We start from the raw sequence: 14,036 nt of genomic DNA on the forward strand, positions 1-14,036 counted from the left end.
ATGTCTTTGACACACATCAATCATCCACAGATGAACAAGCTGCAGCAAAATTCTGACGTCTCCATCGTGTGTCATTTGACAATGTGGTGTCCTTTGACACGTCCAAGGTACAAAACTACCTACCGTGTGTAATTAAGGGTTTCAGATAGACTAAGGTTTTCTCCTGCCAAATGCCATTCATCCATGCTCTAGTCTTCCAATGAATATGAAATATGATTTGTAAAACCAGCTCACTTGTGTGGGTTATTTTGTCCTGTTTTATGGCACTGTGTGGATTAAAGGAGTGGAGGGATTATTTTTGGACACTTAAATCACAAAGCTCACTTCTATCACTGGACGAAAGAGGATACCAAGAGCTAGAAAACTAAGGTGACTTGTCTGCAGCTGTGGAAAGGCTAAGACTAGATTCCAGGGCTCCTGATGCTTTGGGCTCGTGCTCCTTTTCAAAATTCAAAGTACCGATGTATCTTGAAGGTGTAGCAGGTTCAGTTTCTATATGGCTACAATAAAGTGAGTAAATATACTGAAGTAAGTCATACTGATCTGGACACACCCCCAAAATACAGGACACTGCCATTACTCTGATTTGTCCACAAGAATCAGATAGCTAAGACCATATTGTTGAAGACGCCATGCAAATGGGTCACAGACGTGGAACAATTAAGTTTGTGCTATATAGCTTTCTCCCTCCTGGCTGGCTTTCACAGCACTGGAGGATGCTATGCTAGTTGCTGGCAGGAAATTTTAATAATTTTATCTGGCTGTGAACCTAAAAAAATAATGTTATCCATAACTGTGAGCTGCAGTCATGACCAGTGTAGCAAGATGTGCACAGATGTGCAATAGTGGTACAGATGCTATTGGGGCAACTGGCTTCTTTCTGGCTAGATTTAAAGCCCACCTTAGGAAGAAACACGTGCCTGGTACTGTAAATACAGCCATGAACTCATGATTGGGGAGCTCAGAGGCCCTAGAGGTAAACCTAGTGTTGTTGTTGTTGTTCTACTTTATGGATAGAGTATCAAACTTCCCTCTAAATTTGTAGTCTACCCCAGTAGATTAAGCGTAATTCTCATACATCATCTGAGAAGTTTCTTGGTGTAGTGGATGCTGGTTAACATAGAAAATTGCTGCTGGTTAAAGTGCAGAGAGTAAATGCCAGTGGGGAGATGAATGGGACATCTCTATCACACCCCCTCTCTCAGGCTGTAAGAGCCAGAGACTGGGGAAGGCTAGGCCAAAACAGTACAGGATCTCTGTACTCACGATCCTGCACAAAGTCAAGCCAGCCAACATGCTGTCGTGGAGCAGGAAGGATTTGTGAACCTCTGCCCCTGACTGAGGAGCTTCAGACAGGTGAGGCTGTTGGAAGAAGAAAGAAGAAGCTGTTGCCAGCTTTCTTTAAGGATAGAGCTGCTGGCAGATTGATCATGCTCCAGGAAATGGCCCCATACTCAGCAGTATACAATCAGCACAAACTGAGAGTCAACAGGTTATAAATCAATCCATCAATAAATCAATAACACAAAATCTGGGGCTAGGGAGTAAATGTGGGAGGAGTTGGTGTGAATGTAATTAAAATAATATGAAATTCTCAAAGTAGTAATGAAAATAAAAATCTTAAAGCAAGTCCCATGATTATTTGGACTTCTCAGTAAAGTTATATTTATACTATTGTGTACTCTATTATATATACAATAGTATTATATCTTTAAAAACAGTGTACAGGGGCTGGAGAGACGGTTGAGTGGTTAAGGGTACTTGTTCTTGCAAAGGACCTGGGCTTATCACATGGCAGCTCACAACCATTTGTAATTCTGGTTTTTAGGGTTCCAACACCTTCTTCTGACCCCTGAAAGTACCTGGCATGCATACAGTATACATACATACATGCAGGCAAAATAATCATATGCATAAAATGAATAAGTCAAAAGAAAATTTAAAACAATGGACAAATTTTATGATTCTTTATTGCTAATGATCCTCTGAACTGTTTGAATGATAAACCTTCTCATGCTTGGTTGACATAAGCCTTCACTTTGTTCAAAAAAGAGATGTATGTAGCATGCTATGTATGATGTGAGGCATTCTTATGTCCTCTTGTGAAATGGGGAGGAACCAGTACCAGTCACTGTATAGGAGTGAAAACTAGAGATGGCTTCATTTTCTCCTGTCTTTGTCCTCAAACTGTCTACAGTGGTCTCCTCTTCTCTGGCTGTGGAGACAACTTTGACAGCTTCTGTAGCTTTCCACCTACTCGCATGTGCTAGTACCACTTCTGATGGTTAGGTATTAACAAGACCTCATCTGGTCCAAACCAAATATTCAGTCCTTTACCTAGTTCCAAGCTCAGTCTATTCACCTAGTAGATATGGATATGCTGAGTAGGTGGAGGCAGGAGGATCAGACGTTTGGGCTACGCTGTGTCTATGGCCATGCTACCATAAAGACACCTGCCCTCCTCTGATCTTGGGAGAAAAATGCATCAGGTTATCTCAGATTCCTGGGTAGAGAGTACACAGCAAGTCTTCCGTGTGTATGTTCCTCTCCCCGAAGGCAACAAGCAAGCTCCAGCCAAAGCAGGTTTCTTCCAAGGATGTAGCCTTAAGGTTTTCCAGCAAGCGCATTTTTAACTGTCACAGTCTTTGGGCGTGGTATGCAATTTCTGCAACTGCCTTTGGAAAGAACGTAATGGTGGCCGTCGACTGGAGGTGGGCTCTATATTCACAAGTCTGCAGCCATATTCTCTAATAGCCATGGAGATTACTGAGCAGTTGTGGCCTTTCACTCGAGCCCAAAGCACCTTGCTGTTCACTCTTCACCCTGAAGCCCCTCGAGTGCTGCCCTGGAGCAGTTCTGCGGTCAAGAGAAAATTGGCAAGCAGAGCTAGCACCCCGCGGGTCGAATAGAATTTCTTAAGATTGTAAACCACTTAGAGTTCTGTAGAAATACTATTTTTAGTTTGATAAACTTATTATTATAATCCTGACTGTATTTTGTATACTTGAAATGCCCAAATAAAATACCCCAAGAATGACTGCAGTATTCCTAGACTACGTCCTTGCGTCCGGATCTAAGCCCTTCAAGAGTTAAGATGCTCTCAATTTTGCAGCTACTTTATTTACATATCATTATTTGTGATACAACTATGCATGGTTTAGAAACACCAACACTATTTCAAATTTCCCACACATTAGTTACAATCTTCAGTTGACCCAAACTGCCCCAAATGCTATAGTTTACAAACCAAACCATCGATGAGTTTTCTGTAGTGATCCTGAAGGTCTCATTTGAGGAAGATCTTAGACCCCACAAGACAGATGGTAATTTGGGGAAATTTTTGGTTATCATATTTGGAGAGTGTTGACAGAATTACTGGCATCAAGTGGCAGGGACCAGGGGCGGTACTAAGCATCTTGGGTAATGCACTGGCTGGCCCCATGCAAATGAGTCACATGGCCCAGGCTGGTGACAGTGCTTCAGCAGGAAGCTCGCCTTGAATCCTCAAGATGCAAGGAGCCTGGCCCTTAGAAGTCTCTAGGGCTAGAGAGAGAAAGATTTTTTTAAAGGACTTATTTATTGTATGTATGAGTACACTGTAGCTGTTTTCAGACACCAGATGAGGGCATCAGATCCTGTTACAGATGGTTGTGAGCCACCATGTGGTTGCTGGGAATTGAACTCAGGACCTCTGAAAGAGCAGACAGTGGCTCTTAACCACTGAACCATCTCTCCAGCCTGATTTTTTCTTTCTTACTGCATAATTTTTAATTAATTTTTTTCACACAATTTATTAACTCATGTTTCTTCTCTCTCCCATCTCTTCTCAGATCCTACACTTCTATCATCCATATGTGTAGGATCTTTCTCTCCCTCTCTCAGGACAGAAACAAACAAACAAACAAAAAAGTTCCAGACCCCCTCCCCAAAAAAAAACAACAAACAAAAAACCTGAAAATCCAAATAAACAGGCAACAGACTAATAGTACCCCCCCCCAAAACATTCTGGAACAGAACCAAAAATCCACAAAAATACCATTGAGTTCATGTTGGACAAGAAAGTCATTATGCTGACAGCTGAAAAGAAATTCTGGTTTTTCATGACCTCAGAGATAAAGCAGATACTAATGAAAAACACACTATCCTTTATTCCAACTGAGCACACCAGTAATGGGATTAGAGTGTGTGTGTGTGTGTGTGTGTGTGTGTGTGAGAGAGAGAGAGAGAGAGAGAGAGAGAGAGAGAGAGAGAGAGAGAGAGAGACTTGTACTTGTACTAGTCCTCACTGATTGGCTGGTCTGGCTGAGCAGCAAGCCCCAGGACTGGCCAGTCTCCACTTCTGCCCCCTGCATGACCATGACTATGTCCATTTGTTTTGGTTTGGGGGTGCTTGTTTGCATAGGTACTGGGGATCTGAACACAAGTCCTTGTGTTTTTACTGCAGCTACTTCTCCAACTAGGACATCTCAACTTTCTTTTTTTTAAAGTGGATAGCCCATTCATTAACTTCAGTGTCTTCTTTACACGGAGGAGGGTGCAGGCCCAGAACTGAGTGGCTCAGAGGAGGTCTGTGTCCAGTGTGAGGGCTGGTGAGTGTGTTGCTTGAGCCCTTAGCGTTCATTTTCTCCTGGTGGTGGGGAAGATTGGGATAGGAAACAACACACACACAAAACCAAAACTCTAAACACTTTAAAAATAGCGTCCTAGGTTGGAAAGACGTCAAGCTACCTTTTAAAGTATTAAATCATTGCCTGTAGTCCCATTATTTTTAGTTATTTTGGTACATACATCCACATTCCGAAAGGCTCTCAGGGATTTGCGCCTCTGCACTGCTCTTTCCTATAAAGCCTGTTCAGACTCCAGAGCCGATCAATATGGGCATCAATTTAGAAAGAAGGATTTTTGGAAGGTCCATATAAAACTACAATGTCTTAGTAGATAAAAGATAGAAGCTAAACTCCTACTGTGTTTAAAGTATTGGGCCGAATGCTGAGAGATCTATTTTTGAGAAGTCTAAATCACAGCTGATGTTTTTGAGTAATTTGTGATCTGCCGGTGAGACAGGCTCCGTGCCCAAGGGAGGGCAGCTGACGTCACAAAGCAGGCTGCACTCTGTGCCTCCCTGCAGGCAGGCAGGCAGGCAGGCAGGCACAGCCCTCAACCTCCTCATCCTTTTGGCAATGAGGTGGGGCATAGCAGGACAAGGTGAAAGTGGCTGGGGGCGGGGGGAATTTTCTGGAAAGAAGGGGCTGGAGGGAAACTAAACAAGAACCAGTCTTAGAGGGGAAAGTGGGTTCTTCCCCCCCCCCCAAGATACCAGGTAAGCATCAAAGATCAAAGGTGACATTTAATGACTGCTGTTCTCTTGCCATGGTCCCTTCATCTTCATTCCCGAAGCTATGACATAGCTCTTCCACAAGGGAACTGAGACAGTTAACCATTTCAAGTTCCATGTGAGCAAGTGCAAGGGCCAGGACGCGAATCCTGGGCAGAGACAATGCTAGCCTGGGACAGATCAGGAAGTGCAAAGAGGCAGCCGGGCAGGCGGGCGGGGTGTTTCCAGGAAGCAGCAGCAGGCTCAGGTGTTGCTGAGCCATCAGGAAGGAAATCTGAGAAACAGCTATCAGATTTGTGACCTTTACCGGAGCTCTGTGGGAAGAGAGGTGAGGACAGGAGTCTCCTGTGGGGCACCGAGGACAGCCAATCTAGCCCTGGAGAGGGACTGGCAGGGACAACAGGAGGAAGGTTCCACGAGCGAGCCTGATGAGGCGCAACCTCAACTTTATTCAAGGGTTTGAAATACCCGATTCTTTCAAAAAGAACAACGCAGTTTAGTAATTATGGCGAGAGACAATTAGCTGCTTTGTATGCAGGTAAAATGAAAATTTTTAACTCTTTCTAGGGAAACTATTAGGGAGAAAGACATCGCATCAGCTCCCACACAACCTGCTTTGGAGCTGGTTTTTAGGAGGGAAAGCATCTGAAAGCCATTGTACCAGGGCTCCACACCGAGAACATCTGTCTGATCCCAGTCTGAGCTAAAATCCTGAGCTGCTAAACAGACAGTCTTGGATCGATCCTTTGTTTTAATGAGTGGTTAGGGTTGCAGCCATCAGTTTTCGTGCTAGGTACTGGACAGTTTTTATTATAAATCAAACATTGTTTTAGGGGGACTGCAGCTTTTGAAAGGGAAGTCTACTTAGGGCAAATAATTCAGAGCTTTGGGGGCAACAGAGGAAGAGAAGGCAGAGGAAGAGGAAGGGGGAGTTGTTCTTTTATGGGGGCTTCTTTCCATGACTATCAGCTCCCTTCAGCACCCCAGTGTAGTTCCTTATACAAGAGTTCTAGGTCTGAATCCATCCCCAGAGTGCCTGCAATTTTGTTCTGTCCCAAACAGTTCTCCTGCAAACTGCCCATTCTGGTTTGCTGGGCCCAAGGAACCTGAGTGTGCTCCTTCTGGCTCATGCTTGCTAACCATACTTCCCAGACAGACTGGTAAGTGCTTTGAGAGTGAACCCCAACTTCAGCAGGAAAGACACCAACAGCTATTTAATGCCTAAACAATGCAGCAGTTTGAGGATGATTAGCCTGCCTGGGTGAAAACACTGGCCAAGTGAGCAAACATTTTTTTTTTTTTAGTGACATGGGCTAAAAACGTGATGGTCAGCGAAGCACTGTAGTCTCCTTCTTTGGAAGTCATCAGAAGCACTGTGCAGCCCAAGTGCAGTCGTGGGCCTCTCCTTATCTTTGCTGCCCTATCACAGTCTCAGAATGACTCACAGGGACTTCTTCTCCATCTCTGAACTGCCCGATTCTTCTCCCCAGGAGTTGCTGCTTTCACAGCACTGGAGCAAAAGTAAGACACATTTTTCTTTTGCGTGCTCCTGGGTGTTGCTGTCAGGAACATATAAAGCCACTGCAGAGAACAGCAAGAGCCACCTCTAACAGAAGCAAGAAATGTGGGAATCTGGAGGGATCTGAGGGCACCACAGTGAGCTGTCGGGCCCCATTTCACAGCACCAGGGATAGGGGAGTAACAACAGGCAAAACCTTTGTCTTCTGGAGCATCTGTTCCATGGAGGAGATGGATTTCAACTCAAGGAAGACATAGTGCTGTGTGCTAGGAGGTGTTATGAATGCAGATAAGACAGGAGGAAAAGCTAAGGGCTGTTGAAGGCACAGTTAGACTAAAGCAAAGCCTCAAGGAGGTGAAGAAGTGAGCCGGCAGAGCCGGCAGGAAGAGCGCTCCTGGAATAAAACCGATTATAGCCAAGACCTGAGGCAGAGAAACAGCAGAGAGGCCAGTATGGGTAGAGATGAAGAAATGGGATGGAAGGTCAGAAACAAAGGGGCAGAGACCACATCACTCTGCAGTCACAGCCGAGAAAGGAAAAACACAGCATCTGAGCCACGTTGACACTGCCTGGAAATCAGGTCTGTTCCCAGCCCAGGGTCTGAGCCTCACTGACACAGCCTAGATATCAGGTCTGTTCCTGTGCTGCTCCCAGCTCCTCATCTGTACACTGGACCACAAAGGGTAACTGCAAAGAGACATGGAATATGAAACTCCATCGGGACACAGCACATGCCAGCTTCCTACCACAGCACCCATCAGTTCCCACAGCCTTTCCCTAGTTGTAGGGCTCTTCCCACTTGGCTTTCTACTGGGTGGGAATAAAAGTGTTTGGAAGCTGGCCATTCAAGGGCCTCTCAGACATCAAAGGTACATTAGCAGGTGCACAAAAACAAACTGAAAAGTATTATTTGTCTATGAACATAATAGTTGTAAGAGAGTAACATTTTAGTTTCTGTACTTAAGAATCTGGAGCAATCCACACCAAGCTGTGAATGGTGAAGATTACCAAAGACGTTCAATTTTCCTTTTTATAAAAAATGACTGAACATTCTACCATGAGCATTTATTACATTTATACACACACACACACATACAAAGCTAGTAGCATAGGCCAGTGTTCACTGATGCAGGGGAATTAGCTTTCTGACCTGCTCTATATAGACTTAATCCCAAGCCACCTAAGATAGGTTTCTATGACCCAACTTCAGGAACTCTTAGGGAGTTCTAGGATCCTTAGATGAGATCTCCACCACAGAAGGTCCCAAATGAGTTCTGAGATGGTCCCCGGCCAGCATCCATGACCCTAGCTGGGTTCCATTTGAAAGGAGGACACAGGTAATCTTGCTACAGCTCCCCTCAAGGACAAAAGCAGAAACCAATGAAATGAAAGTACTTCCATATAAACTGTCTATTAATTCTTATGATTCACAGTGTTGGCGTTATTTTTTTTTTCATTTAAAAACGCTAAATTAAGGGAAATAAGTAAAACTCCATTTCATAACTAAATAACTTGATTGGTCAGCCAACACAAGACAGCTCATAGTGTCTTGTTCACCATTGCATTAAAACGTGCACTATAACTAGTTAGAGCAAAACACGTAGAAGGGAAGGGTTGTCTCCCCTCTGAAATGTTCACTCTCAGTGAGAGGAATAAGAAGTAACACTGAAGCCTTCATAATTGCCTGCATGGCTTCTCCAAGTTTAAAAAATGTTTCAAGAAAAGAAGACATAGTCCAGAATATTTGGTTGGTTGTTTACATTTCCCGAGCTGACCTGTGCACAGAGTAGGGAGTTCTCTGTGCATTACATAAAATTCCATTTGCATGGAAGGCAAAGAGTCGACCTCATGCTTGGCAATTAAGAGATTCCTTCCCGGGGAAGATCCTGATACTTCCCAAGAGAAAGCCCCTTTCTTCCCCAGAGATCAGCAATACCTCGCTTTTCTTTCTCTTTCTTCCCAGTGCTGTCCAGAAACCCCGAGTTTCTGACCATAGGCTGAAAATCTCCAGGGCAGAAAAATTCCACCTCAGCATTTCCATAAGCACTGGAAATTGAATTATTCCAAAACGGAGTATTTTCTAAGAGGCAAATCTTGTATACAAATTGTCTACTATCAATAGAAGTCAGTATAATGATGGAGGTAACACTCTGCTCAAACCAGGCTCATGTCCAAGGAAGAAAACAGCTTTGAGAACTTAGAATAAACAGTTTTCTATATCTTGCTTACTGTTAGCTATCATAACCATTGCATGCATCAGTAAAAGCTATATTTTCCATACGATGTGCTTTCCAGTTAATTCTCTAAAATCACCTATACCTTTCTCACTACTAGCTCAATTACATCACTTGAATATGAAACTATAACAGCTGGTAAGTCCGTGAAAACCACTACCCAAGTCCAACACCTGAGCTGTACGAATGCACTTGTGAAAAGGAAGCTTGACCGTATACCCATAGCCAAGCAGATAAATTCTCGGAGCCTTTAATGAATAGTTGCCATGGTTATAGACACCAGACCGTGGCACATGGCTGGCATGGGGTCCTTCACCCCATCACACCACCCACAAGTGTGGAAAGACAGTGGAGTGATGACCGACTGACCAGCAGTGACAGCAAAGATCCTGTTCAAACAGGTGGGGCAGGGCGTGGGCGTGAAGAGTACCCCAGTACCCACAGGATTTGCAGATCCTTTATGGATTTAAACTGGGAGGGAAACAAAATTCTGAACATAATTGATTATGTGAGATCGTTCTACAGCAGGATGCCTTGAACCCTGTGTTTAAAAACAGGCTCAGTGTCCTTACAAAAGAAATTCCACACGGTGCCACTCGTGAACATCAGTTTCTCATCTAGGAAAGTCACAAGATTGGTATGGGATCTGTGAAATGGGAAATTGCACCGGGGCCTATGTGCTCACCGGTGAACCTGATCTTAATGAAGAGGCCGCTGAGGTAGGAACCCTGGAGTTAAAGCTGAACCCCCAGTGCCCTGAAATTCCTGCAATTCAGTGTGATGCAGATGAACTGGATCTTTACCCTGCTCCTGACTGAGTGACCTTGGGTAAGTCAGTTAACCTTTTAAGTGTCAGCACAGAGGTGACAGCCTTGCAGTAAAGACCCAAGGAAATCAGCCACACATGGCATTCAGCTCACACTGGGTCCATATGAGCACATCTCCCGTTCAATGTGGTTCCACGGTCCAGCTGCCGGACCCCCACATCTGCGGTAGTCATCCTCATTTTGTGCTCCCAGCTCTTTCTGGTCTTTCTTTTCACTATATTATTTCTGGGGGAGAGCCGTAGGGAAGCAGTTGCATACAGTCCACTTTACCCACTCGTCTTCACAGCTAAGTTAAAGCTAGGGAAATAGATAATATACACTGAAGAAAAAAATCCAGTGCTTGGAATATGGTTGGTGTATATATATGGAATATACATAAATCATATTTCAGTCTAAAATATATAATGCAAAAAATAAGAATTTATTTAAAAGAAAGAAATGACAGGCAACACATTTAAAGAGGAGAGAAGGGATCTTACGGGCCTCTCATCTCAGTATTGATGACTATGAATCAGAATGGAGTGCGGGGTCTGACTTCCAACAGGTGGCTCGCTTTAATGGGCTTCAGATGCAAACCGCGATGGGTCTGAGTAGGCAAGTCTCAGATATTCAATTCAAGGCCTCCTATTAACAATTTAGAAAGAATATTTTTCCTGCGTTTAAGCCTCCCTGACAAGTTAGCAAGCAGGGACCTGTCTGCCGTAGCTTGCACCTGTCCTCCGAACAGTATGTCAGGCTTCTGTTGAAGTATGAAACCCTTCATCCTTTCCAGACCGTCCATCCAGTCGCTGGGGCGCCTAGCGACAAACCGGGGAAGCCCACTAGGAAGTGGTCACGACCAGCCAAGCCACAAATCCCTAAGGTGTGGGATTTCCACCTCTACACCACGTCTGAAAACCGAAAATAGGCGTCCGCTTGCTATACTGCAATGGGATTCCCCTCAGAAGCAAACCTCCCGCACCCCCAGCTTTCATGTTTTATTAATAAATGCAAGATGGCACACAGAGGCAAAGAATGGGAGGGAAGGCATCTGCAGCTGGACCCGAACCAGGACAGTTTGCAAATATAAATAAGAAGCATGTGACAAGCAGATCCCCAGTCTGGCGCTGAAGACCCTGCGCTGTCCAAAGGATGGTCGTCTGGCTCCCCAGCCCGGGACATGAAGGTCAGCTGCAGGATCCTAGTCCTCCAGGGCAGTCACCCTGCAAACCACGACCGGCCCCTTGCCTCCCTCACCCGCCCGCCCGGGCCACAGCAGGGGAAGCCCCGGCAGCTGCGGGCTGCAAGAACACGTACCTGCTGCCGGAGCTCAGGATTCGCTCTGCTCTGCAGCGCCGGCCCGCGCTCCCGCTCCCGGGGCTCCCCTCTCCGCCCCCCCCCCCCGCCCCCTCGCGGCCCCGCCGCTCCCTCCGCCCCTCCGCCCACCCCGCTCGAGCGCGCGCGCACGCGCTTTCGCGACGGCGGCTCTCCCGAGCCCGCGCCTGCGCTCTCGCTGCCCGCGCCCGCTCGCGCGTTCCGGAGGCTGCAGAGGAGCCGCGCGGCTGTCTAGGAAACTGGCAGGGGCCGCGTGTGGGCAGTCACCCCCGGCGAAGGGCACGCAGGCCTCGTGGCGCGCGTGACGGGGGTCACGAACAAGAGCCCGAAGCGGAGGCTGGCGGGTGCCGCCGAGGGTGGGCGGGCGCCTGCGGTCCCACCGTATCGCCCCGGGTGCAGTAAGCGGCGGCGCGCATTGTCCACCGAGGTTTCTGCCAGCCGTCCCCCCATCCCCGCGGTGTGTGCATTGCCCCGGAGGAGCCTTTGAAGGCATTGCCCACCTCTCGGTGGTCCCCATCACACTGTCACGTGACAGATACACCGTGCGTGTTGGTCGTGTATTGTAGACGAAGAGTTCTGCCCTTGAAGCGCCTGTCCCGATTGAGAATGCCTAGAGCAGACCAAGCGACTGAGCAATCTGAGGGAAAAAGAAAAAGCCCTCACGTGTAAATATACTGCTGTGAACAGTTTTTAAAAGCAGTTTTAAATTCCTGCTTAAAAAAATATAGCCGCTTTCCTTTGGGGGCTGGCCTTCTTATGTTAGATACTTTAAACATCTAGAGTATCTTCTTTCTCTAGGGCACAAAGTTCCTGGGTGACTTTGGGGTTCTCCCCCATTGGCTTCCCCTCCGCAATAATCACGATTTGTTTGGGTTCACGTGGCCTTCAGGAACGCCCTGCGACTTTCTTGCCTTCTCTTCCTTCTCAGCCCTTCTCACAAAACGGTAGAAATTAGAATTGAAAGCTTTAAAACCCAGGCCATACATAGAACTGCCGGAAGGGCTCGGATCAGTCTTTTAATAGATACAGAAATATCTAGACAAGGAATGTACATCTAAATTTGTCCACCTGAGGGGAAAAGTGTAATGTCTTTGTTTAGTCCTCACCTACCAACATTTGTTAACCATCCGTAATGTCTAATTTCAGGGGTGGGGGATCCGTTGGAGAAAATAGTTGTAGAAATTACCTGCTTGACAGGATTTCCCCCTGCCGGTTCTAGGCGTAAACAGACTGGAAAGGAGAAATGCTGCCCTTCCTTCATGCTACCTGACCCTGACCCCATTTAGTAGAACTACACTTAAGTTTCCTTAAGGGCATTGAACCGCATTCGTGACAGTGTTTTGCTGGTTAGACATCTGGCAAAACATTGAGATACAAACAGGTATAGATTTCCTGAATAAGACTCCAATAACAAGCACAAAATATAATCCCTGGGATTAATGTGAGATTGCATGAAACTAATCACTCCCCACCCCCACCGCAGGGGCCAGAAAACCAAGGGGGAGGAGACAGCCTTCCCAATGGGAGACAAAGTTGAGGAAGAAAGAAAGAAAGAAAAAGAGCCCTCTGTGTATGTGTGTGTGTGTGTGTGTCTGTCTGTCCGTTTAAGAGTTGTCTCCACTAGATTAACCTGTAAATATGCTTATGGGACATTCTCTTATTGAAAGTTTGACATGGAAGGGTCCAGCTGTGTCTTCCCACGCTGTGAGTGGTGCCTTCACCACACTGTGGGCGGTGCCACCATTGGGTAGGTGGTCCTGGTTGCTATAAGAAAGCAGGCTATTCGAGCTGCAAGCAGCGTTCTTCCACCTCTGCACACCTTGGCTTCTCTCAGTGATGACTCTAAACTGTAAGTCAAAGAAAAGCTAATTAAAGAAAACCCTAATTAAATATTAAGAGTAGTTCAAGTATTTCCAGGGAGAAAAATTAGACTACACCCATTTATCTAGAAACTGTATTCTAATACATTTTTTTCTTTTAAGTGTTAAAGATGTTACTTAAACATTTTACTTTAAGACATTACTTAAAATGTTAACTTTAGGGAAACATTTTTTTTTTCCTACCATGGCTGTGTAAGAGAAACTAGAGAGGAAACCAAGGATATCTTTTGCCATTGCGTTCTGGCTTGTTTGCTTTTGCAGCATCAGTGATTGAATCCAGGCCTCATTTGTGCTACCCAAGGGTTCTGCCACCCAGCTGTATGCCCAGCCACCGGTGTCTTTACTCTTCTCTTCCCCTCCTCCGCAACCCTATGGAAATTCAGAAATTCCACGTTTGCAACTTGTCAGCTTTGTTTCCCCCTGGTGGTGTGTCACTTCCACAGCACATGCCCAAATTAAAATCCTCAGATTTCTTTAGGGTGTTGAAACCTTAGCTTGCCGGTATTCATGCACATACACAAACAGGCACACACAGGGGAGGAGGACCAGGGACACAGCGACTAGATGCCTTTCTGCTTTAATTTTGCCTGCTTTTCTTTTCATATATACTAAATCCTGAGATCCAGAGAAGGATTATCAAATTGGTCTAGAACTGAAATCTACCGCAGGCTTCTCCCTATTGTAATTCAGCTTTCTTGGTCTTTACGAATCAATGACAAACACTTGTTTGAAGTCAGATTCTAGAGACTCTCAAACACATTGAAATCTAATTTCGGGAAGATTGACTTGGGAATTTTGTTTTTAACTGCCTCAGGTGATCATCACTGATAGTGGAGGTTGGGAACTCCTCCAGCTACGAATAGCACAGGTGTGTTGCTTCAGTATGTGACAGGTGAGGAATAGGAGGGAGGCCTTTGTGTGTGGAAA

General features: G+C 45.7%; 1 protein-coding gene across 1 annotated transcript in view; it reads right to left on the reverse strand.

Moving 5' to 3' along the window:
* The window catches only part of Tmem266 (transmembrane protein 266), a 115,557-nt gene extending 104,276 nt beyond the window's left edge, over nt 1-11,281 (reverse strand). The window contains exon 1 of the mRNA XM_052188293.1: nt 11,212-11,281. The gene's annotated coding sequence lies outside the window, so the exon portion shown is untranslated. The remainder of the gene's footprint in view (nt 1-11,211) is intronic.
* Nucleotides 11,282-14,036: the final 2,755 nt, after the last annotated feature.

This window comes from Apodemus sylvaticus, chromosome 7 (genome assembly GCF_947179515.1).
Source record: "Apodemus sylvaticus chromosome 7, mApoSyl1.1, whole genome shotgun sequence".
Lineage (NCBI taxonomy): Eukaryota > Metazoa > Chordata > Mammalia > Rodentia > Muridae > Apodemus > Apodemus sylvaticus.